The sequence below is a fragment of the Somniosus microcephalus genome, chromosome 22 (genome assembly GCF_052327205.1).
Source record: "Somniosus microcephalus isolate GS21.2 chromosome 22, FLI_Smic_1.0, whole genome shotgun sequence".
Lineage (NCBI taxonomy): Eukaryota > Metazoa > Chordata > Chondrichthyes > Squaliformes > Somniosidae > Somniosus > Somniosus microcephalus.
This window is the reverse complement of record NC_141008.1, coordinates 5887718-5910959: the sequence shown is the minus strand read 5'-3', so window position 1 is coordinate 5910959 and position 23242 is coordinate 5887718.

Here is a 23242-nt window from a genome sequence, read left to right as displayed (position 1 = left end):
TCCCGTGTCACCAGTGTCCACTGTGTAATTTTTCCCCTGTTGCCAGTGTTCGGTGTGTAATGTTTCCCGTGTCGCCAGTGTTCAGTGTGTAATGTTTGCTGTGTTGCCAATGTCCAGTGTGTATTATTTCCCGTGTCACAAGTGTCCGGTGCATAATGTTTACTGTGTTGCCAGTGTTCGGTGTGTATTGTTACCCATGTCACCAGTGTCTGGTGTGAAATGTTTCCCATCTCACCAGTGTCCAGTTTATAATGTTTCCCATGTCACCAGTGTTCGGTGTGTAATGTTTCCCGTGTCACCAGTGTCCAGTGTGTAATTTTCCCCTGTTGCCAGTGTTCGGTGTGTAATGTTTCCCATGTCGCCAGTGTTCGATGTGTAATGTTTCCCGTGTCACCAGTGTTCGATGTGTAATGTTTCCCGTGTCACCATTGTCCAGTGTGTAATGTTCCCTGTGTCACCAGTGTCCAGTGTGTAATTTTTCCCCTGTCACCAGTTTTCGGTGTGTAATGTTTCCCGTGTCACCAGTGTTCAGTGTGTAATGTTTCCCGTGTCGCCAGTGTTCTGTGTGTAATGTTTCCTGTGTCGCCAGTGCTCCGTGTGTAAAGTTTCCCATGTCGCCAATGTCCAGTGTGTATGGTTTCCCGTGTCACCAATGTCCAGTGTGTAATGTTTCACGTGTCGCAAGTGTTCGGTATGTAATGTTTCCCGTGTCACCAGTGTCCTGTGTTTAATGTTTCCCGTGTCACCAGTGTTCGGTGTGTAATGTTTCCCATGTCACCAGTGTCCAGTGTATAATTTTTCCCCTGTTGCCAGTGTTCGGTGTGTAATGTCTCCCGTGTTGCCAGTGTTCAGTGTGTAATGTTTCCCATCTCACCAGTGTCCAGTGTGTAATGTTTCCCGTGTCGCCAGTGTTCGGTGTGTAATGTTACTCGTGTCACCAGTGTCTGGTGTGTAATGTTTCCCGTGTCACCAGTGTTTGGTGTGAAATGTTTCCCATCTCACCAGTGTCCAGTCTATAATGTTTCCCGTGTCACCAGTGTTCGGTGTGTAATGTTTCCCGTGTCACCAGTGTCCAGTGTGTAATTTTCCCCTGTTGACAGTGTTCGGTGTGTAATGTTTCCCGTGTCGCCAGTGTTCAGTGTGTAATGTTTCCCGTGTCGCCAATGTCCAGTGTGTATTGTTGCTCGTGTCACCAGTGTCCGGTGTGTAATGTTTACCGTGTTGCCAGTGTTCGGTGTGTAATGTTTCCTGTGTCACCAGTGTTCGGTGTGTAATGTTTCCCGTGTCACCAGTGTTCAGTGTGTAATATTTCCCGTGTCGCAAGTGTTCGGTGTGTAATGTTTCCCGTGTCACCAGTGTTCAGTGTGTAATATTTCCCGTGTCGCAAGTGTTCGGTGTGTAATGTTTCCTGTGTCACCAGTGTCCTGTGTGTAACGTTTCCCGTGTCGCCAGGGTTCGGTGTGTAATGTTTCCGTGTCACCAGTCCGGTGTGTCATGGTTCCCATGTTGCCAGTGTTCAGTGATTAATGTTTCCCGTATCGCCAGTGTCCAGTGTGTAATGTTTCCCGTGTCTCCAGTGTTCGATGTGTAATGTTTCCCGTGTCGCCAGTGTTCAGTGTGTAATGTTTCCCGTGGCACCAGTGTCAAGGGTGTAATGTTTCCTGTGTCGCGTGTGCAATGTTTCCCGTGTTGCCAGTGTTCGGCATGTAATGTTTCCTGTGTCGCGTGTTTAATGTTTCCTGTGTCGCCAGTGTCCCGTGTGTAATGTTTCCCGTGTCACCAGTGTCCAGTGTGTAATGTTTCATGTGTCGCCAGTGTCCAGTGTGCAATGGTACCCGTGTCACCAGTGTTCATTGCATAATGCCTCCCGTGTCGCCAGTGTTCGGTGTGTAATGTTTCCCGTGTCGCCAGTGTTCGGTGTGTAATGTTTCCCGTGTCGCCAGTGTTCAATGTGTAATGTTTCCCGTGTCACCAGTGTTCGATGTGTTATGTTTCCCGTGTCACGATTGTCCAGTGTGTAATGTTTCCTGTGTCCCCAGTGTCCAGTGTGTAATTTTTCCCCTGTCACCAGTTATCGGTGTGTAATGTTTCCCGTGTCATCAGTGTTCAGTGTGTAATGTTTCCCGTGTTGCCAGTGTTCTGTGTGTAATGTTTCCTGTGTCGCCAGTGCTCCGTGTGTAATGTTTCCCATGTCGCCAATGTCCAGTGTGTATGGCTTCCCGTGTCACCAATGTCCAGTGTGTAATGTTTCCCGTGTCGCAAGTGTTCGGTGTGTAATGTTTCCCGTGTCACCAGTGTCCTGTGTTTAATGTTTCCCGTGTCGCCAGTGTTCGGTGTGTAATGTGTCCCGTGTCACCAGTGTCTGGTGTGTCATGTTTCCCATGTTGCCAGTGTTCGGTGTGTAATGTTTCCCGTGTCACCAGTGTCCTGTGTTTAATGTTTCCCGTGTCGCCAGTGTTCGGTGTGTAATGTTTCCCGTGTCACCAGTGTCCGGTGTGTCATGTTTCCCATGTTGCCAGTGTTCGGTGTGTAATGTTTCCCGTGTCGCCAGTGTTCAGTGTGTAATGTTTCCCATGTCGCCAGTGTTCGGTGTGTAATGTTTCCCGTGTTGCCAGTGTCCATTGTGTAATGTTTCCCGTGTCGCCAGTGTTCGGTGTGTAATATTTCCCATGTTGCCAGTGTCCAGTGTGTAATGTTTCCCATGTCACCAGTGTTCGGTGTGAAATGTTTCCCGTCTCACCAGTGTCCAGTGTGTAATGTTTCCCGTGTCGCCAGTTTTCGGTGTGTAATGTTTCCCATGTCGCCAGTGTCCATTGTGTAATGTTTCCCATGTCGCCAGTGTTCGGTGTGTAATATTTCCCATGTTGCCAGTGTCCATTGTGTAATGTTTCCCGTGTCACCAGTGTTCGGTGTGTAATGTTTCCCATGTCGCCAGTGTCCAGTGTGTAATGTTTCCCATGTCGCCAGTGTTCGGTGTGTAATATTTCTCATGTCGCCAGTGTCGGGTGTGTAATGTTTCCCGTGTCACCAGTGTCCACTGTGTAATTTTTCCCCTGTTGCCAGTGTTCGGTGTGTAATGTTTCCCGTGTCGCCAGTGTTCAGTGTGTAATGTTTGCTGTGTTGCCAATGTCCAGTGTGTATTATTTCCCGTGTCACAAGTGTCCGGTGCATAATGTTTACTGTGTTGCCAGTGTTCGGTGTGTATTGTTACCCATGTCACCAGTGTCTGGTGTGAAATGTTTCCCATCTCACCAGTGTCCAGTTTATAATGTTTCCCATGTCACCAGTGTTCGGTGTGTAATGTTTCCCGTGTCACCAGTGTCCAGTGTGTAATTTTCCCCTGTTGCCAGTGTTCGGTGTCTAATGTTTCCCGTGTCACCAGTGTCTGGTGTGTAATATTTCCCGTGTCACCAGTGTTCAGTGTGTAATATTTCCCGTGTCGCAAGTGTTCGGTGTGTAATGTTTCCTGTGTCACCAGTGTCCTGTGTGTAACGTTTCCCGTGTCGCCAGTGTTCGGTGTGTAATGTTTCCCGTGTCACCAGTCCGGTGTGTCATGGTTCCCATGTTGCCAGTGTTCAGTGATTGATGTTTCCCGTATCGCCAGTGTCCAGTGTGTAATGTTTCCCGTGTCTCCAGTGTTCGATGTGTAATGTTTCCCGTGTCGCCAGTGTTCAGTGTGTAATGTTTCCCCTGGCACCAGTGTCAAGTGCGTAATGTTTCCTGTGTCGCGTGTGCAATGTTTCCCGTGTCGCCAGTGTTCGGTGTGTAATGTTTCCTGTGTCGCCAGTGTCCAGTGTGTAATGTTTCCTGTGTCGCCATTGTGTAATGTTTCCTGTGTCGCCAGTGTCCAGTGTGTAATGTTTCCTGTGTCGCCATTGTGTAATGTTTCCTGTGTCGCCAGTGTCCAGTGTGTAATGTTTCCTGTGTCGCCATTGTGTAATGTTTCCTGTGTTGCCAGTGTCCAGTGTGCAATGTTTCCTGTGTCGCCGGTGTCCAGTGTGTAATGTTTCCTGTGTCGCCATTGTGTAATGTTTACTGTGTCGCCAGTGTCCAGTGTGCAATGTTTCCCACGTCGCCAGTGTTCGGTGTTTAATGTTTCCCGTGTCGCCAGTGTTCAGTGTGTAATGTTTCCCGTGGCACCAGTGTCAAGGGTGTAATGTTTCCTGTGTCGCGTGTGCAATGTTTCCCGTGTTGCCAGTGTTCGGTGTGTAATGTTTCCTGTGTCGCGTGTTTAATGTTTCCTGTGTCGCCAGTGTCCCGTGTGTAATGTTTCCCGTGTCACCAGTGTCCAGTGTGTAATGTTTCATGTGTCGCCAGTGTCCAGTGTGCAATGGTACCCGTGTCACCAGTGTTCGTTGCATAATGCCTCCCGTGTCGCCAGTGTTCGGTGTGTAATGTTTCCCGTGTCGCCAGTGTTCGGTGTGTAATGTTTCCCGTGTCGCCAGTGTTCAATGTGTAATGTTTCCCGTGTCACCAGTGTTCGATGTGTAATGTTTCCCGTGTCACGATTGTCCAGTGTGTAATGTTTCCTGTGTCCCCAGTCTCCAGTGTGTAATTTTTCCCTGTCACCAGTTATCGGTGTGTAATGTTTCCCATGTCACCAGTGTTCAGTGTGTAATGTTTCCCGTGTTGCCAGTGTTCTGTGTGTAATGTTTCCTGTGTCGCCAGTGCTCCGTGTGTAATGTTTCCCATGTCGCCAATGTCCAGTGTGTATGGTTTCCCGTGTCACCAATGTCCAGTGTGTAATGTTTCCCGTGTCGCAAGTGTTCGGTGTGTAAAGTTTCCCGTGTCACCAGTGTCCTGTGTTTAATGTTTCCCGTGTCGCCAGTGTTCGGTGTGTAATGTTTCCCGTGTCACCAGTGTCCGGTGTGTCATGTTTCCCATGTTGCCAGTGTTCGGTGTGTAATGTTTCCCGTGTCGCCAGTGTCCAGTGTGTAACATTTTCCGTGTTGCCAGTGTTCAGTGTGTAATGTTTCCCATGTTGCCAGTGTTCAGTGTGTAATGTTTCCCGTGTTGCCAGTGTCCATTGTGTAATGTTTCCCGTGTCGCCAGTGTTCGGTGTGTAATATTTCCCATGTTGCCAGTGTCCAGTGTGTAATGTTTCCCATGTCATCAGTGTTCGGTGTGAAATGTTTCCCGTCTCACCAGTGTCCAGTGTGTAATGTTTCCCGTGTCGCCAGTGTTCGGTGTGTAATGTTTCCCATGTCACCAGTGTCCATTGTGTAATGTTTCCCGTGTCGCCAGTGTTCAGTGTGTAATATTTCCCATGTTGCCAGTGTCCAGTGTGTAATGTTTCCCATGTCACCAGTGTTCGGTGGGAAATGTTTCCCGTCTCCCCAGTGTCCAGTGTGTAATGTTTCCCGTGTCGCCAGTGTTCGGTGTATAATGTTTCCCATCTCACCTGTGTCCAGTGTGTAATGTTTCCCATGTCGCCAGTGTTCAGTGTGTAATATTTCTCATGTCGCCAGTGTCGGGTGTGTAATGTTTCCCGTGTCACCAGTGTCCACTGTGTAATTTTTCCCCTGTTGCCAGTGTTCGGTGTGTAATGTTTCCCGTGTCGCCAGTGTTCAGTGTGTAATGTTTGCTGTGTTGCCAATGTCCAGTGTGTATTATTTCCCGTGTCACCAGTGTCTGGTGCGTAATGTTTACCGTGTTGCCAGTGTTCGGTGTGTATTGTTACCCGTGTCACCAGTGTCTGGTGTGTAATGTTTCCCGTGTCACCAGTGTTTGGTGTGAAATGTTTCCCATCTCACCAGTGTCCAGTGTACAATGTTTCCCATGTCACCAGTGTTCGGTGTGTAATGTTTCCCATGTCACCAGTGCCCAGTGTGTAATTTTCCCCTGTTGCCAGTGTTCGGTGTGTAATGTTTCCCGTGTCACCAGTGTTCAGTGTGTCATGTTTCCCGTGTCGCCAATGTCCAGTGTGTATTGTTTCCCATTTCACCAGTGTCCGGTGTGTAATGTTTACCGTGTTGCCAGTGTTCAGTGTGTAATGTTTCCCATGTCACCAGTGTCTGGTGTGTAATGTTTCCTGTGTCGCCAGTGTCCAGTGTGTAATGTTTCCTGTGTTGCCATTGTGTAATGTTTCCTGTGTCACCAGTGTCCAGTGTGTAATGTTTCCTGTGTCGCCGTTGTGTAATGTTTCCTGTGTCGCCAGTGTCCAGTTTGTAATGTTTCCTGTGTTGCCATTGTGTAATGTTTCCTGTGTCGCCAGTGTCCAGTTTGTAATGTTTCCTGTGTTGCCATTGTGTAATGTTTCCTGTGTCGCCAGTGTCCAGTTTGTAATGTTTCCTATGTTGCCATTGTGTAATGTTTCCTGTGTCGCTGGTGGCCAGTGTGTAATGTTTCCTGTGTCGCCATTGTGTAATGTTTACTGTGTCGCCAGTGTCCAGTGTGCAATGTTTCCCGCGTCGCCAGTGTTCGGTGTGTAATGTTTCCCGTGTCGCCAGTGTTCAGTGTGTAATGTTTCCCGTGGCACCAGTGTCAAGGGTGTAATGTTTCCTGTGTCGCGTGTGCAATGTTTCCCGTGTTGCCAGTGTTCGGTGTGTAATGTTTCCTGTGTCATAGAAACATAGAAACATAGAGATAGGAACAGGAGTAGGCCATTCGGCCCTTTGAGCCTGCTCCGCCATTCAATGAGATCATGGCTGATCTTCGTCTGAGATCATAGCTGATCTTATCAGTTCAGTACCCCGTCCCCGCCTTTTCTCCGTAACCCTTAATCCCCTTAGCCTTCAGAAATATATCCAATTCTCTCTTGAAAATATTTATTGAATTAGCCTTCACAGCCCTCTGTGGCAGGGAATTCCACAGGCTCACCACTCTTTGAGTGAAGAAATTCTTCCTCATCTCTGTTTTAAATGATTTGCCCGCTATTTTTAGACTGTGGCCCCTGGTTCTGTGCTCCCCGGCCATTGGAAACATTCTCTCTGAATTCAGCCTGTCCAGGCCTGCCATAATTTTATATGTTTCGATGAGATCCCCTCTCAATCTTCTAAACTCCAGTGAGTACAAGCCCAAACTATTTAATCTCTCTTCGTAGGTCATTCCCGCCATTCCAGGTATCAGCCTGGTGAATCGCCGTTGCACTCTTTCCATGGCAAGAACATCCTTCCGCAGATGGGGCGACCAAAACTGTACACAATACTCCAGATGCGGTCTCACCAGCACCTTGTACAGCTGTAGTAAGGTATCCCTATTCCTATACTCGAACCCCCTTGATATGAAGGCCAACATACCATTTGCCTTCTTAATCGCCTGTTGCACCTGCATGCTCTCCTTCAGTGACTGGTGCACAAGAACACCCAGGTCCCTCTGCACTTCCCCATCTCCCAATCTATTGCCATTTAGATAATAATCTATCCTCCTGTTTTTACCCCCAAAGTGGATAACCTCGCATTTATCCACATTATAGTGCATCTGCCACGTATCCGCCCATTCCCCCAACCTGTCCAAATCGCACTGTAGCCTCCTGACATCCTCATCAGAGCCCACCCCTCCTCCTAGTTTAGGATCGTCAGCGAATTTGGAAATATTGCATCCAATTCCCTGATCCAGATCATTTATATATATTGTGTCGCGTGTTTAATGTTCCCTGTGTCGCCAGTGTCCAGTGTGTAATGTTTCCCGTGTCACCAGTGTCCAGTGTGTAATGTTTCATGTGTCGCCAGTGTCCAGTGTGCAATGTTACCCGTGTCACCAGTGTTTGGTGTGTAATGTTTCCTGTGTCACCAGTGTTCGTTGCATAATGCTTCCCATGTCGCCAGTGTTCAGTGTGTAATGTTTCCCGTGTCGCCAGTGTTCGATGTGTAATGTTTCCCGTGTCACCAGTGATCGATGTGTAATGTTTCCCGTGTCACCATTGTCCAGTGTGTAATGTTTCCCGTGTCACCATTGTCCAGTGTGTAATGCTTCCCGTGTCACCAGTGTCCAGTGTGTAATTTTTCCCTTGTCACCAGTTTTCGGTGTGTAATGTTCGGTGTGTAATGTTTCCTCTGTTGCCAGTGTCCAGTGTGTAATGTCTCCCGTGTCGCCAGTGTTTAGTGTGTAATGACTCCCCTGTCACCAGTGTTCGGTGTGTAATGTTTTCCTTGTCACCAGTGTCCAGAGTGTAATGTTTCCCGTGTCGTCAGTGTGCAGTGTGTAATGTTTCCCGTGTCACCAGTGATCGGTGTTTAATATTTCCCATGTCACCAGTGTTCAGTGTGTAATGTTTCCCGTGTCGCCAGTGTCAAGTGTGTAATGTTTCCCGTGTCACCAGTGTTTGGGGTGTCATGTTTCCTTTGTCGCCAGTGTCCAGCGTGTAATGATTCCCGCGTCGGCAGTGTTAACTGTGTAATGTTTCCCGTGTCGCCAGTGTTCAGTGTGCAATGTTTCCCGTGGCACCAGTGTCAAGTGTGTAATGTTTCCTGTGTCGCGTGTGCAATGTTTCCCGTGTCACCAGTGTTCGGTGTGTAATGTTTCCTGTGTCGCGTGTTTAATGTTTCCTGTGTCGCCAGTGTCCAGTGTGTAATGTTCCCTGTGTCGCCATTGTGTAATGTTTCCTGTGTCGCCAGTGTCCAGTGTGTAATGTTTCCTGTGTCGCCATTGTGTAATGTTTCCTGTGTCGCCAGTGTCCAGTGTGCAATGTTTCCTGTGTTGCCATTGTGTAATGTTTCCTGTGTCGCTGGTGTCCAGTGTGTAATGTTTCCTGTGTCGCCATTGTGTAATGTTTACTGTGTCGCCAGTGTCCAGTGTGCAATGTTTCCCGCGTCGCCAGTGTTCGGTGTGTAATGTTTCCCGTGTCGCCAGTGTTCAGTGTGTAATGTTTCCCGTGGCACCAGTGTCAAGGGTGTAATGTTTCCTGTATCGCGTGTGCAATGTTTCCCGTGTTGCCAGTGTTCGGTGTGTAATGTTTCCTGTGTCGCGTGTTTAATGTTCCCTGTGTCGCCAGTGTCCAGTGTGTAATGTTTCCCGTGTCACCAGTGTCCAGTGTGTAATGTTTCATGTGTCGCCAGTGTCCAGTGTGCAATGTTACCCGTGTCGCCAGTGTTTGGTGTGTAATGTTTCCTGTGTCACCAGTGTTCATTGCATAATGCTTCCCGTGTCGCCAGTGTTCAGTGTGTAATGCTTCCCGTGTCACCAGTGTTCGATGTGTAATGTTTCCCGTGTCACCAGTGATCGATGTGTAATGTTTCCCGTGTCACCAGTGTTCGGTGTGTCATGTTTCCCGTGACACCAGTGCCCAGTGTGTAATTTTCCCCTGTTGCCAGTGTTCGGTGTGTAATGTTTCCCGTGTCGCCAGTGTTCAGTGTGTCATGTTTCCCGTGTCGCCAATGTCCAGTGTGTATTGTTTCCCGTGTCACCAGTGTCCGGTGTGTAATGTTTACCGTGTTGCCAGTGTTCGGTGTGTAATGTTTCCCGTGTCACCAGTGTCTGGTGTGTAATGTTTCCCGTGTCACCAGTGTTCAGTGTGTAATATTTCCCGTGTCGCAAGTGTTCGGTGTGTAATGTTTCCTGTGTCACCAGTGTCCTGTGTGTAACGTTTCCCGTGTCGCCAGTGTTCGGTGTGTAATGTTTCCCGTGTCACCAGTCCAGTGTGTCATGTTTCCCATGTTACCAGTGTTCAGTGTGTAATGTTTCCCGTATCGCCAGTGTCCAGTGTGTAATGTTTCCCGTGTCTCCAGTGTTCGGTGTGTAATGTTTCCCGTGTCGCCAGGGTTCAGTGTGTAATGTTTCCCCTGGCACCAGTGTCAAGTGCGTAATGTTTCCTGTGTCGCGTGTGCAATGTTTCCCGTGTCACCAGTGTTCGGTGTGTAATGTTTCCTGTGTCGCCAGTGTCCAGTGTGTAATGTTTCCTGTGTTGCCATTGTGTAATGTTTCCTGTGTCGCCAGTGTCCAGTGTGTAATGTTTCCTGTGTCGCCGTTGTGTAATGTTTCCTGTGTCGCCAGTGTCCAGTTTGTAATGTTTCCTGTGTTGCCATTGTGTAATGTTTCCTGTGTCGCCAGTGTCCAGTTTGTAATGTTTCCTGTGTTGCCATTGTGTAATGTTTCCTGTGTCGCTGGTGTCCAGTGTGTAATGTTTCCTGTGTCGCCATTGTGTAATGTTTACTGTGTCGCCAGTGTCCAGTGTGCAATGTTTCCCGCGTCGCCAGTGTTCGGTGTGTAATGTTTCCCGTGTCGCCAGTGTTCAGTGTGTAATGTTTCCCGTGGCACCAGTGTCAAGGGTGTAATGTTTCCTGTGTCGCGTGTGCAATGTTTCCCGTGTTGCCAGTGTTCGGTGTGTAATGTTTCCTGTGTCGCGTGTTTAATGTTCCCTGTGTCGCCAGTGTCCAGTGTGTAATGTTTCCCATGTCACCAGTGTCCAGTGTGTAATGTTTCATGTGTCGCCAGTGTCCAGTGTGCAATGTTACCCGTGTCGCCAGTGTTTGGTGTGTAATGTTTCCTGTGTCACCAGTGTTCGTTGCATAATGCTTCCCGTGTCGCCAGTGTTCAGTGTGTAATGTTTCCTGTGTCACCAGTGTTCGATGTGTAATGTTTCCCGTGTCACCAGTGATCGATGTGTAATGTTTCCCGTGTCACCATTGTCCAGTGTGTAATGTTTCCCATGTCACCATTGTCCAGTGTGTAATGTTTCCCGTGTCACCAGTGTCCAGTGTGTAATTTTTCCCGTGTCGCCAGTGTTCAGTGTGTAATGTTTCCCGTGTCACCAGTGTCCAGTGTGTAATTTTTCCCTTGTCACCAGTTTTCGGTGTGTAATGTTTCCCGTGTCACCAGTGTCCAGTGTGTAATGTTTGCCGTGTCGCCAGTGTCCAGTGTGTAACATTTTCCGTGTTGCCAGTGTTCAGTGTGTAATGTTTCCCATGTCGCCAGTGTTCGGTGTGTAATGTTTCCCGTGTTGCCAGTGCCCATTGTGTAATGTTTCCGGTGTCACCAGTGTTCGGTGTGTAATGTTTCCCGTGTTGCCAGTGCCCATTGTGTAATGTTTCCGGTGTCGCCAGTGTTCGGTGTGTAATATTTCCCATGTTGCCAGTGTCCAGTGCGTAATGTTTCCCATGTCACCAGTGTTCAGTGTGAAATGTTTCCCGTCTCACCAGTGTCCAGTGTGTAATGTTTCCCGTGTCGCCAGTGTTCGGTGTGTAATGTTTCCCATGTCACCAGTGTCCAGTGTGTAATGTTTCCCATGTCGCCAGTGTTCGGTGTGTAATATTTCTCATGTCGCCAGTGTCGGGTGTGTAATGTTTCCCGTGTCACCAGTGTCCAGTGTGTAATGTTTCCCGTGTTGCCAGTGTTCAGTGTGTAATGTTTCCTGTGTCGCCAATGTCCAGTGTGTATTATTTCCCGTGTCACCAGTGTCCGGTGTGTAATGTTTACCGTGTTGCCAGTGTTCGGTGTGTAATGTTTCCCATGTCACCAGTGTCTGGTGTGTAATGTTTCCCGTGTCACCAGTGTTTGGTGTGAAATGTTTCCCATCTCACCAGTGTCCAGTCTATAATGTTTCCCGTGTCACCAGTGTTCGGTGTGTAATGTTTCCCGTGTCACCAGTGTCCAGTGTGTAATTTTCCCCTGTTGCCAGTGTTCGGTGTGTAATGTTTCCCGTGTCGCCAGTGTTCAGTGTGTAATGTTTCCCGTGTCGCCAGTGTTCGGTGTGTAATGTTTCCCGTGTCACTAGTGTTCAGTGTGTAATGTTTCCCGTGTCTCCAGTGTTCGGTGTGTAATGTTTCCCGTGTCGCCAGTGTTCAGTGTGTAATGTTTCCCCTGGCACCAGTGTCAAGTGCGTAATGTTTCCTGTGTCGCGTGTGCAATGTTTCCCGTGTCACCAGTGTTCGGTGTGTAATGTTTCCTGTGTTGCCATTGTGTAATGTTTCCTGTGTCGCCAGTGTCCAGTGTGTAATGTTTCCTGTGTTGCCATTGTGTAATGTTTCCTGTGTCGCCAGTGTCCAGTGTGTAATGTTTCCTGTGTCGCCGTTGTGTAATGTTTCCTGTGTTGCCAGTGTCCAGTTTGTAATGTTTCCTGTGTTGCCATTGTGTAATGTTTCCTGTGTCGCCAGTGACCAGTTTGTAATGTTTCCTGTGTTGCCATTGTGTAATGTTTCCTGTGTCGCTGGTGTCCAGAGTGTAATGTTTCCTGTGTCGCCATTGTGTAATGTTTACTGTGTCGCCAGTGTCCAGTGTGCAATGTTTCCCGCGTCGCCAGTGTTCGGTGTGTAATGTTTCCCATGTCGCCAGTGTTCAGTGTGTAATGTTTCCCGTGGCACCAGTGTCAAGGGTGTAATGTTTCCTGTGTCGCGTGTGCAATGTTTCCCATGTTGCCAGTGTTCGGTGTGTAATGTTTCCTGTGTCGCGTGTTTAATGTTCCCTGTGTCGCCAGTGTCCAGTGTGTAATGTTTCCCATGTCACCAGTGTCCAGTGTGTAATGTTTCATGTGTCGCCAGTGTCCAGTGTGCAATGTTACCCGTGTCGCCAGTGTTTGGTGTGTAATGTTTCCTGTGTCACCAGTGTTCGTTGCATAATGCTTCCCGTGTCGCCAGTGTTCAGTGTGTAATGTTTCCCGTGTCACCAGTGTTCGATGTGTAATGTTTCCCGTGTCACCAGTGATCGATGTGTAATGTTTCCCATGTCACCATTGTCCAGTGTGTAATGTTTCCCGTGTCACCATTGTCCAGTGTGTAATGTTTCCCGTGTCACCAGTGTCCAGTGTGTAATTTTTCCCTTGTCACCAGTTTTCGGTGTGTAATGTTTACCGTGTCACCAGTGTTCAGTGTGTAATGTTTCCCGTGTCGCCAGTGTCTGGTGTGTAATGTTTCCCATGTCGCCAGTGTTCAGTGTGTATTGTTTCCCGTGTCACCAGTGTCCAGTGTGTAATGTTTCCCGTGTTGCCAGTGTTCAGTGTGTAATGTTTCCCGTGTCACCAGTGTCCAGTGTGTAATTTTTCACTTGTCACCAGTTTTCGGTGTGTAATGTTTCCCGTGTCACCAGTGTCCAGTGTGTAATGTTTGCCGTGTCGCCAGTGTCCAGTGTGTAACATTTTCCGTGTTGCCAGTGTTCAGTGTGTAATGTTTCCCATGTCGCCAGTGTTCGGTGTGTAATGTTTTCCGTGTTGCCAGTGCCCATTGTGTAATGTTTCCGGTGTCGCCAGTGTTCGGTGTGTAATATTTCCCATGTTGCCAGTGTCCAGTGTGTAATGTTTCCCATGTCACCAGTGGTCGGTGTGAAATGTTTCCCGTCTCACCAGTGTCCAGTGTGTAATGTTTCCCGTGTCGCCAGTGTTCGGTGTGTAATGTTTCCCATGTCACCAGTGTCCAGTGTGTAATGTTTCCCATGTCGCCAGTGTTCGGTGTGTAATATTTCTCATGTCGCCAGTGTCGGGTGTGTAATGTTTCCCGTGTCACCAGTGTCCAGTGTGTAATGTTTCCCGTGTTGCCAGTGTTCAGTGTGTAATGTTTCCTGTGTCGCCAATGTCCAGTGTGTATTATTTCCCGTGTCACCAGTGTCTGGTGTGTAATGTTTCCCGTGTCACCAGTGTTTGGTGTGAAATGTTTCCCATCTCACCAGTGTCCAGTCTATAATGTTTCCCGTGTCACCAGTGTTCGGTGTGTAATGTTTCCCGTGTCACCAGTGTCCAGTGTGTAATTTTCCCCTGTTGCCAGTGTTCGGTGTGTAATGTTTCCCGTGTCACCAGTGTTCAGTGTGTAATGTTTCCCGTGTCGCCAGTGTTCAGTGTGTAATGTTTCCCGTGTCGCCAATGTCCAGTGTGTATTGTTTCCCGTGTCACCAGTGTCCAGTGTGTAATGTTTACCGTGTTGCCAGTGTTCGGTGTGTAATGTTTCCCATGTCGCCAGTGTTCGATGTGTAATGTTTCCCGTGTCACCAGTGTTCGATGTGTAATGTTTCCCGTGTCACCATTGTCCAGTGTGTAATGTTCCCTGTGTCACCAGTGTCCAGTGTGTAATTTTTCCCCTGTCACCAGTTTTCGGTGTGTAATGTTTCCCGTGTCACCAGTGTTCAGTGTGTAATGTTTCCCGTGTCGCCAGTGTTCTGTGTGTAATGTTTCCTGTGTCGCCAGTGCTCCGTGTGTAAAGTTTCCCATGTCACCAATGTCCAGTGTGTATGGTTTCCCGTGTCACCAATGTCCAGTGTGTAATGTTTCACGTGTCGCAAGTGTTCGGTATGTAATGTTTCCCGTGTCACCAGTGTCCTGTGTTTAATGTTTCCCGTGTCGCCAGTGTTCGGTGTGTAATGTTTCCCGTGTCACCAGTGTCCAGTGTGTAATATTTCTCATGTCGCCAGTGTCCAGTGTGTAATGTTTCCCATGTCACCAGTGTCCAGTGTATAATTTTTCCCCTGTTGCCAGTGTTCGGTGTGTAATGTCTCCCGTGTTGCCAGTGTTCAGTGTGTAATGTTTCCCATCTCACCAGTGTCCAGTGTGTAATGTTTCCCGTGTCGCCAGTGTTCGGTGTGTAATGTTTCCCGTGTCACCAGTGTCCAGTGTGTAATATTTCTCATGTCGCCAGTGTCCAGTGTGTAATGTTTCCCATGTCACCAGTGTCCAGTGTATAATTTTTCCCCTGTCGCCAGTGTTCGGTGTGTAATGTTTCCCATGTCACCAGTGTCCAGTGTGTAATTTTCCCCTGTTGCCAGTGTTCGGTGTGTAATGTTTCCCGTGTCGCCAGTGTTCAGTGTGTAATGTTTCCCGTGTCGCCAATGTCCAGTGTGTATTGTTGCCCGTGTCACCAGTGTCCGGTGTGTAATGTTTACCGTGTTGCCAGTGTTCGGTGTGTAATGTTTCCTGTGTCACCAGTGTTCGGTGTGTAATGTTTCCCGTGTCACCAGTGTTCAGTGTGTAATATTTCCCGTGTCGCAAGTGTTCGGTGTGTAATGTTTCCCGTGTCACCAGTGTTCAGTGTGTAATATTTCCCGTGTCGCAAGTGTTCGGTGTGTAATATTTCCTGTGTCACCAGTGTCCTGTGTGTAACGTTTCCCGTGTTGCCAGTGTTCGGTGTGTAATGTTTCCGTGTCACCAGTCCGGTGTGTCATGGTTCCCATGTTGCCAGTGTTCAGTGATTAATGTTTCCCGTATCGCCAGTGTCCAGTGTGTAATGTTTCCCGTGTCTCCAGTGTTCGATGTGTAATGTTTCCCGTGTCGCCAGTGTTCAGTGTGTAATGTTTCCCGTGGCACCAGTGTCAAGGGTGTAATGTTTCCTGTGTCGCGTGTGCAATGTTTCCCGTGTTGCCAGTGTTCGGCATGTAATGTTTCCTGTGTCGCGTGTTTAATGTTTCATGTGTCGCCAGTGTCCAGTGTGCAATGGTACCCGTGTCACCAGTGTTCATTGCATAATGCCTCCCGTGTCGCCAGTGTTCGGTGTGTAATGTTTCCCGTGTCGCCAGTGTTCGGTGTGTAATGTTTCCCGTGTCGCCAGTGTTCAATGTGTAATGTTTCCCGTGTCACCAGTGTTCGATGTGTTATGTTTCCCATGTCACGATTGTCCAGTGTGTAATGTTTCCTGTGTCCCCAGTGTCCAGTGTGTAATTTTTCCCCTGTCACCAGTTATCGGTGTGTAATGTTTCCCGTGTCACCAGTGTTCAGTGTGTAATGTTTCCCGTGTTGCCAGTGTTCTGTGTGTAATGTTTCCTGTGTCGCCAGTGCTCCGTGTGTAATGTTTCCCATGTCGCCAATGTCCAGTGTGTATGGCTTCCCGTGTCACCAATGTCCAGTGTGTAATGTTTCCCGTGTCGCAAGTGTTCGGTGTGTAATGTTTCCCGTGTCACCAGTGTCCTGTGTTTAATGTTTCCCGTGTCGCCAGTGTTCGGTGTGTAATGTGTCCCATGTCACCAGTGTCTGGTGTGTCATGTTTCCCATGTTGCCAGTGTTCGGTGTGTAATGTTTCCCGTGTCACCAGTGTCCTGTGTTTAATGTTTCCTGTGTCGCCAGTGTTCGGTGTGTAATGTTTCCCATGTCACCAGTGTCCGGTGTGTCATGTTTCCCATGTTGCCAGTGTTCAGTGTGTAATGTTTCCCATGTCGCCAGTGTTCAGTGTGTAATGTTTCCCATGTCGCCAGTGTTCGGTGTGTAATGTTTCCCGTGTTGCCAGTGTCCATTGTGTAATGTTTCCCGTGTCGCCAGTGTTCGGTGTGTAATATTTCCCATGTTGCCAGTGTTCAGTGTGTAATGTTTCCCGTGTCGCCAGTGTCAAGTGTGTAATGTTTCCCGTGTCACCAGTGTTTGGGGTGTCATGTTTCCTTTGTCGCCAGTGTCCAGCGTGTAATGATTCCCGCGTCGGCAGTGTTAACTGTGTAATGTTTCCCGTGTCGCCAGTGTTCAGTGTGCAATGTTTCCCGTGGCACCAGTGTCAAGTGTGTAATGTTTCCTGTGTCGCGTGTGCAATGTTTCCCGTGTCACCAGTGTTCGGTGTGTAATGTTTCCTGTGTCGCGTGTTTAATGTTTCCTGTGTCGCCAGTGTCCAGTGTGTAATGTTCCCTGTGTCGCCATTGTGTAATGTTTCCTGTGTCGCCAGTGTCCAGTGTGTAATGTTTCCTGTGTCGCCATTGTGTAATGTTTCCTGTGTCGCCAGTGTCCAGTGTGCAATGTTTCCTGTGTTGCCATTGTGTAATGTTTCCTGTGTCGCTGGTGTCCAGTGTGTAATGTTTCCTGTGTCGCCATTGTGTAATGTTTACTGTGTCGCCAGTGTCCAGTGTGCAATGTTTCCCGCGTCGCCAGTGTTCGGTGTGTAATGTTTCCCGTGTCGCCAGTGTTCAGTGTGTAATGTTTCCCGTGGCACCAGTGTCAAGGGTGTAATGTTTCCTGTATCGCGTGTGCAATGTTTCCCGTGTTGCCAGTGTTCGGTGTGTAATGTTTCCTGTGTCGCGTGTTTAATGTTCCCTGTGTCGCCAGTGTCCAGTGTGTAATGTTTCCCGTGTCACCAGTGTCCAGTGTGTAATGTTTCATGTGTCGCCAGTGTCCAGTGTGCAATGTTACCCGTGTCGCCAGTGTTTGGTGTGTAATGTTTCCTGTGTCACCAGTGTTCATTGCATAATGCTTCCCGTGTCGCCAGTGTTCAGTGTGTAATGCTTCCCGTGTCACCAGTGTTCGATGTGTAATGTTTCCCGTGTCACCAGTGATCGATGTGTAATGTTTCCCGTGTCACCAGTGTTCGGTGTGTCATGTTTCCCGTGACACCAGTGCCCAGTGTGTAATTTTCCCCTGTTGCCAGTGTTCGGTGTGTAATGTTTCCCGTGTCGCCAGTGTTCAGTGTGTCATGTTTCCCGTGTCGCCAATGTCCAGTGTGTATTGTTTCCCGTGTCACCAGTGTCCGGTGTGTAATGTTTACCGTGTTGCCAGTGTTCGGTGTGTAATGTTTCCCGTGTCACCAGTGTCTGGTGTGTAATGTTTCCCGTGTCACCAGTGTTCAGTGTGTAATATTTCCCGTGTCGCAAGTGTTCGGTGTGTAATGTTTCCTGTGTCACCAGTGTCCTGTGTGTAACGTTTCCCGTGTCGCCAGTGTTCGGTGTGTAATGTTTCCCGTGTCACCAGTCCTGTGTGTCATGTTTCCCATGTTACCAGTGTTCAGTGTGTAATGTTTCCCGTATCGCCAGTGTCCAGTGTGTAATGTTTCCCGTGTCTCCAGTGTTCGGTGTGTAATGTTTCCCGTGTCGCCAGGGTTCAGTGTGTAATGTTTCCCCTGGCACCAGTGTCAAGTGCGTAATGTTTCCTGTGTCGCGTGTGCAATGTTTCCCGTGTCACCAGTGTTCGGTGTGTAATGTTTCCTGTGTCGCCAGTGTCCAGTGTGTAATGTTTCCTGTGTTGCCATTGTGTAATGTTTCCTGTGTCGCCAGTGTCCAGTGTGTAATGTTTCCTGTGTCGCCGTTGTGTAATGTTTCCTGTGTCGCCAGTGTCCAGTTTGTAATGTTTCCTGTGTTGCCATTGTGTAATGTTTCCTGTGTCGCCAGTGTCCAGTTTGTAATGTTTCCTGTGTTGCCATTGTGTAATGTTTCCTGTGTCGCTGGTGTCCAGTGTGTAATGTTTCCTGTGTCGCCATTGTGTAATGTTTACTGTGTCGCCAGTGTCCAGTGTGCAATGTTTCCCGCGTCGCCAGTGTTCGGTGTGTAATGTTTCCCGTGTCGCCAGTGTTCAGTGTGTAATGTTTCCCGTGGCACCAGTGTCAAGGGTGTAATGTTTCCTGTGTCGCGTGTGCAATGTTTCCCGTGTTGCCAGTGTTCGGTGTGTAATGTTTCCTGTGTCGCGTGTTTAATGTTCCCTGTGTCGCCAGTGTCCAGTGTGTAATGTTTCCCATGTCACCAGTGTCCAGTGTGTAATGTTTCATGTGTCGCCAGTGTCCAGTGTGCAATGTTACCCGTGTCGCCAGTGTTTGGTGTGTAATGTTTCCTGTGTCACCAGTGTTCGTTGCATAATGCTTCCCGTGTCGCCAGTGTTCAGTGTGTAATGTTTCCCGTGTCACCAGTGTTCGATGTGTAATGTTTCCCGTGTCACCAGTGATCGATGTGTAATGTTTCCCGTGTCACCATTGTCCAGTGTGTAATGTTTCCCATGTCACCATTGTCCAGTGTGTAATGTTTCCCGTGTCACCAGTGTCCAGTGTGTAATTTTTCCCGTGTCGCCAGTGTTCAGTGTGTAATGTTTCCCGTGTCACCAGTGTCCAGTGTGTAATTTTTCCCTTGTCACCAGTTTTCGGTGTGTAATGTTTCCCGTGTCACCAGTGTCCAGTGTGTAATGTTTGCCGTGTCGCCAGTGTCCAGTGTGTAACATTTTCCGTGTTGCCAGTGTTCAGTGTGTAATGTTTCCCATGTCGCCAGTGTTCGGTGTGTAATGTTTCCCGTGTTGCCAGTGCCCATTGTGTAATGTTTCCGGTGTCACCAGTGTTCGGTGTGTAATGTTTCCCGTGTTGCCAGTGCCCATTGTGTAATGTTTCCGGTGTCGCCAGTGTTCGGTGTGTAATATTTCCCATGTTGCCAGTGTCCAGTGCGTAATGTTTCCCATGTCACCAGTGTTCAGTGTGAAATGTTTCCCGTCTCACCAGTGTCCAGTGTGTAATGTTTCCCGTGTCGCCAGTGTTCGGTGTGTAATGTTTCCCATGTCACCAGTGTCCAGTGTGTAATGTTTCCCATGTCGCCAGTGTTCGGTGTGTAATATTTCTCATGTCGCCAGTGTCGGGTGTGTAATGTTTCCCGTGTCACCAGTGTCCAGTGTGTAATGTTTCCCGTGTTGCCAGTGTTCAGTGTGTAATGTTTCCTGTGTCGCCAATGTCCAGTGTGTATTATTTCCCGTGTCACCAGTGTCCGGTGTGTAATGTTTACCGTGTTGCCAGTGTTCGGTGTGTAATGTTTCCCATGTCACCAGTGTCTGGTGTGTAATGTTTCCCGTGTCACCAGTGTTTGGTGTGAAATGTTTCCCATCTCACCAGTGTCCAGTCTATAATGTTTCCCGTGTCACCAGTGTTCGGTGTGTAATGTTTCCCGTGTCACCAGTGTCCAGTGTGTAATTTTCCCCTGTTGCCAGTGTTCGGTGTGTAATGTTTCCCGTGTCGCCAGTGTTCAGTGTGTAATGTTTCCCGTGTCGCCAGTGTTCGGTGTGTAATGTTTCCCGTGTCACTAGTGTTCAGTGTGTAATGTTTCCCGTGTCTCCAGTGTTCGGTGTGTAATGTTTCCCGTGTCGCCAGTGTTCAGTGTGTAATGTTTCCCCTGGCACCAGTGTCAAGTGCGTAATGTTTCCTGTGTCGCGTGTGCAATGTTTCCCGTGTCACCAGTGTTCGGTGTGTAATGTTTCCTGTGTTGCCATTGTGTAATGTTTCCTGTGTCGCCAGTGTCCAGTGTGTAATGTTTCCTGTGTTGCCATTGTGTAATGTTTCCTGTGTCGCCAGTGTCCAGTGTGTAATGTTTCCTGTGTCGCCGTTGTGTAATGTTTCCTGTGTTGCCAGTGTCCAGTTTGTAATGTTTCCTGTGTTGCCATTGTGTAATGTTTCCTGTGTCGCCAGTGACCAGTTTGTAATGTTTCCTGTGTTGCCATTGTGTAATGTTTCCTGTGTCGCTGGTGTCCAGAGTGTAATGTTTCCTGTGTCGCCATTGTGTAATGTTTACTGTGTCGCCAGTGTCCAGTGTGCAATGTTTCCCGCGTCGCCAGTGTTCGGTGTGTAATGTTTCCCATGTCGCCAGTGTTCAGTGTGTAATGTTTCCCGTGGCACCAGTGTCAAGGGTGTAATGTTTCCTGTGTCGCGTGTGCAATGTTTCCCATGTTGCCAGTGTTCGGTGTGTAATGTTTCCTGTGTCGCGTGTTTAATGTTCCCTGTGTCGCCAGTGTCCAGTGTGTAATGTTTCCCATGTCACCAGTGTCCAGTGTGTAATGTTTCATGTGTCGCCAGTGTCCAGTGTGCAATGTTACCCGTGTCGCCAGTGTTTGGTGTGTAATGTTTCCTGTGTCACCAGTGTTCGTTGCATAATGCTTCCCGTGTCGCCAGTGTTCAGTGTGTAATGTTTCCCGTGTCACCAGTGTTCGATGTGTAATGTTTCCCGTGTCACCAGTGATCGATGTGTAATGTTTCCCATGTCACCATTGTCCAGTGTGTAATGTTTCCCGTGTCACCATTGTCCAGTGTGTAATGTTTCCCGTGTCACCAGTGTCCAGTGTGTAATTTTTCCCTTGTCACCAGTTTTCGGTGTGTAATGTTTACCGTGTCACCAGTGTTCAGTGTGTAATGTTTCCCGTGTCGCCAGTGTCTGGTGTGTAATGTTTCCCATGTCGCCAGTGTTCAGTGTGTATTGTTTCCCGTGTCACCAGTGTCCAGTGTGTAATGTTTCCCGTGTTGCCAGTGTTCAGTGTGTAATGTTTCCCGTGTCACCAGTGTCCAGTGTGTAATTTTTCACTTGTCACCAGTTTTCGGTGTGTAATGTTTCCCGTGTCACCAGTGTCCAGTGTGTAATGTTTGCCGTGTCGCCAGTGTCCAGTGTGTAACATTTTCCGTGTTGCCAGTGTTCAGTGTGTAATGTTTCCCATGTCGCCAGTGTTCGGTGTGTAATGTTTTCCGTGTTGCCAGTGCCCATTGTGTAATGTTTCCGGTGTCGCCAGTGTTCGGTGTGTAATATTTCCCATGTTGCCAGTGTCCAGTGTGTAATGTTTCCCATGTCACCAGTGGTCGGTGTGAAATGTTTCCCGTCTCACCAGTGTCCAGTGTGTAATGTTTCCCGTGTCGCCAGTGTTCGGTGTGTAATGTTTCCCATGTCACCAGTGTCCAGTGTGTAATGTTTCCCATGTCGCCAGTGTTCGGTGTGTAATATTTCTCATGTCGCCAGTGTCGGGTGTGTAATGTTTCCCGTGTCACCAGTGTCCAGTGTGTAATGTTTCCCGTGTTGCCAGTGTTCAGTGTGTAATGTTTCCTGTGTCGCCAATGTCCAGTGTGTATTATTTCCCGTGTCACCAGTGTCTGGTGTGTAATGTTTCCCGTGTCACCAGTGTTTGGTGTGAAATGTTTCCCATCTCACCAGTGTCCAGTCTATAATGTTTCCCGTGTCACCAGTGTTCGGTGTGTAATGTTTCCCGTGTCACCAGTGTCCAGTGTGTAATTTTCCCCTGTTGCCAGTGTTCGGTGTGTAATGTTTCCCGTGTCACCAGTGTTCAGTGTGTAATGTTTCCCGTGTCGCCAGTGTTCAGTGTGTAATGTTTCCCGTGTCGCCAATGTCCAGTGTGTATTGTTTCCCGTGTCACCAGTGTCCAGTGTGTAATGTTTACCGTGTTGCCAGTGTTCGGTGTGTAATGTTTCCCATGTCGCCAGTGTTCGATGTGTAATGTTTCCCGTGTCACCAGTGTTCGATGTGTAATGTTTCCCGTGTCACCATTGTCCAGTGTGTAATGTTCCCTGTGTCACCAGTGTCCAGTGTGTAATTTTTCCCCTGTCACCAGTTTTCGGTGTGTAATGTTTCCCGTGTCACCAGTGTTCAGTGTGTAATGTTTCCCGTGTCGCCAGTGTTCTGTGTGTAATGTTTCCTGTGTCGCCAGTGCTCCGTGTGTAAAGTTTCCCATGTCACCAATGTCCAGTGTGTATGGTTTCCCGTGTCACCAATGTCCAGTGTGTAATGTTTCACGTGTCGCAAGTGTTCGGTATGTAATGTTTCCCGTGTCACCAGTGTCCTGTGTTTAATGTTTCCCGTGTCGCCAGTGTTCGGTGTGTAATGTTTCCCGTGTCACCAGTGTCCAGTGTGTAATATTTCTCATGTCGCCAGTGTCCAGTGTGTAATGTTTCCCATGTCACCAGTGTCCAGTGTATAATTTTTCCCCTGTTGCCAGTGTTCGGTGTGTAATGTCTCCCGTGTTGCCAGTGTTCAGTGTGTAATGTTTCCCATCTCACCAGTGTCCAGTGTGTAATGTTTCCCGTGTCGCCAGTGTTCGGTGTGTAATGTTTCCCGTGTCACCAGTGTCCAGTGTGTAATATTTCTCATGTCGCCAGTGTCCAGTGTGTAATGTTTCCCATGTCACCAGTGTCCAGTGTATAATTTTTCCCCTGTCGCCAGTGTTCGGTGTGTAATGTTTCCCATGTCACCAGTGTCCAGTGTGTAATTTTCCCCTGTTGCCAGTGTTCGGTGTGTAATGTTTCCCGTGTCGCCAGTGTTCAGTGTGTAATGTTTCCCGTGTCGCCAATGTCCAGTGTGTATTGTTGCCCGTGTCACCAGTGTCCGGTGTGTAATGTTTACCGTGTTGCCAGTGTTCGGTGTGTAATGTTTCCTGTGTCACCAGTGTTCGGTGTGTAATGTTTCCCGTGTCACCAGTGTTCAGTGTGTAATATTTCCCGTGTCGCAAGTGTTCGGTGTGTAATGTTTCCCGTGTCACCAGTGTTCAGTGTGTAATATTTCCCGTGTCGCAAGTGTTCGGTGTGTAATATTTCCTGTGTCACCAGTGTCCTGTGTGTAACGTTTCCCGTGTTGCCAGTGTTCGGTGTGTAATGTTTCCGTGTCACCAGTCCGGTGTGTCATGGTTCCCATGTTGCCAGTGTTCAGTGATTAATGTTTCCCGTATCGCCAGTGTCCAGTGTGTAATGTTTCCCGTGTCTCCAGTGTTCGATGTGTAATGTTTCCCGTGTCGCCAGTGTTCAGTGTGTAATGTTTCCCGTGGCACCAGTGTCAAGGGTGTAATGTTTCCTGTGTCGCGTGTGCAATGTTTCCCGTGTTGCCAGTGTTCGGCATGTAATGTTTCCTGTGTCGCGTGTTTAATGTTTCATGTGTCGCCAGTGTCCAGTGTGCAATGGTACCCGTGTCACCAGTG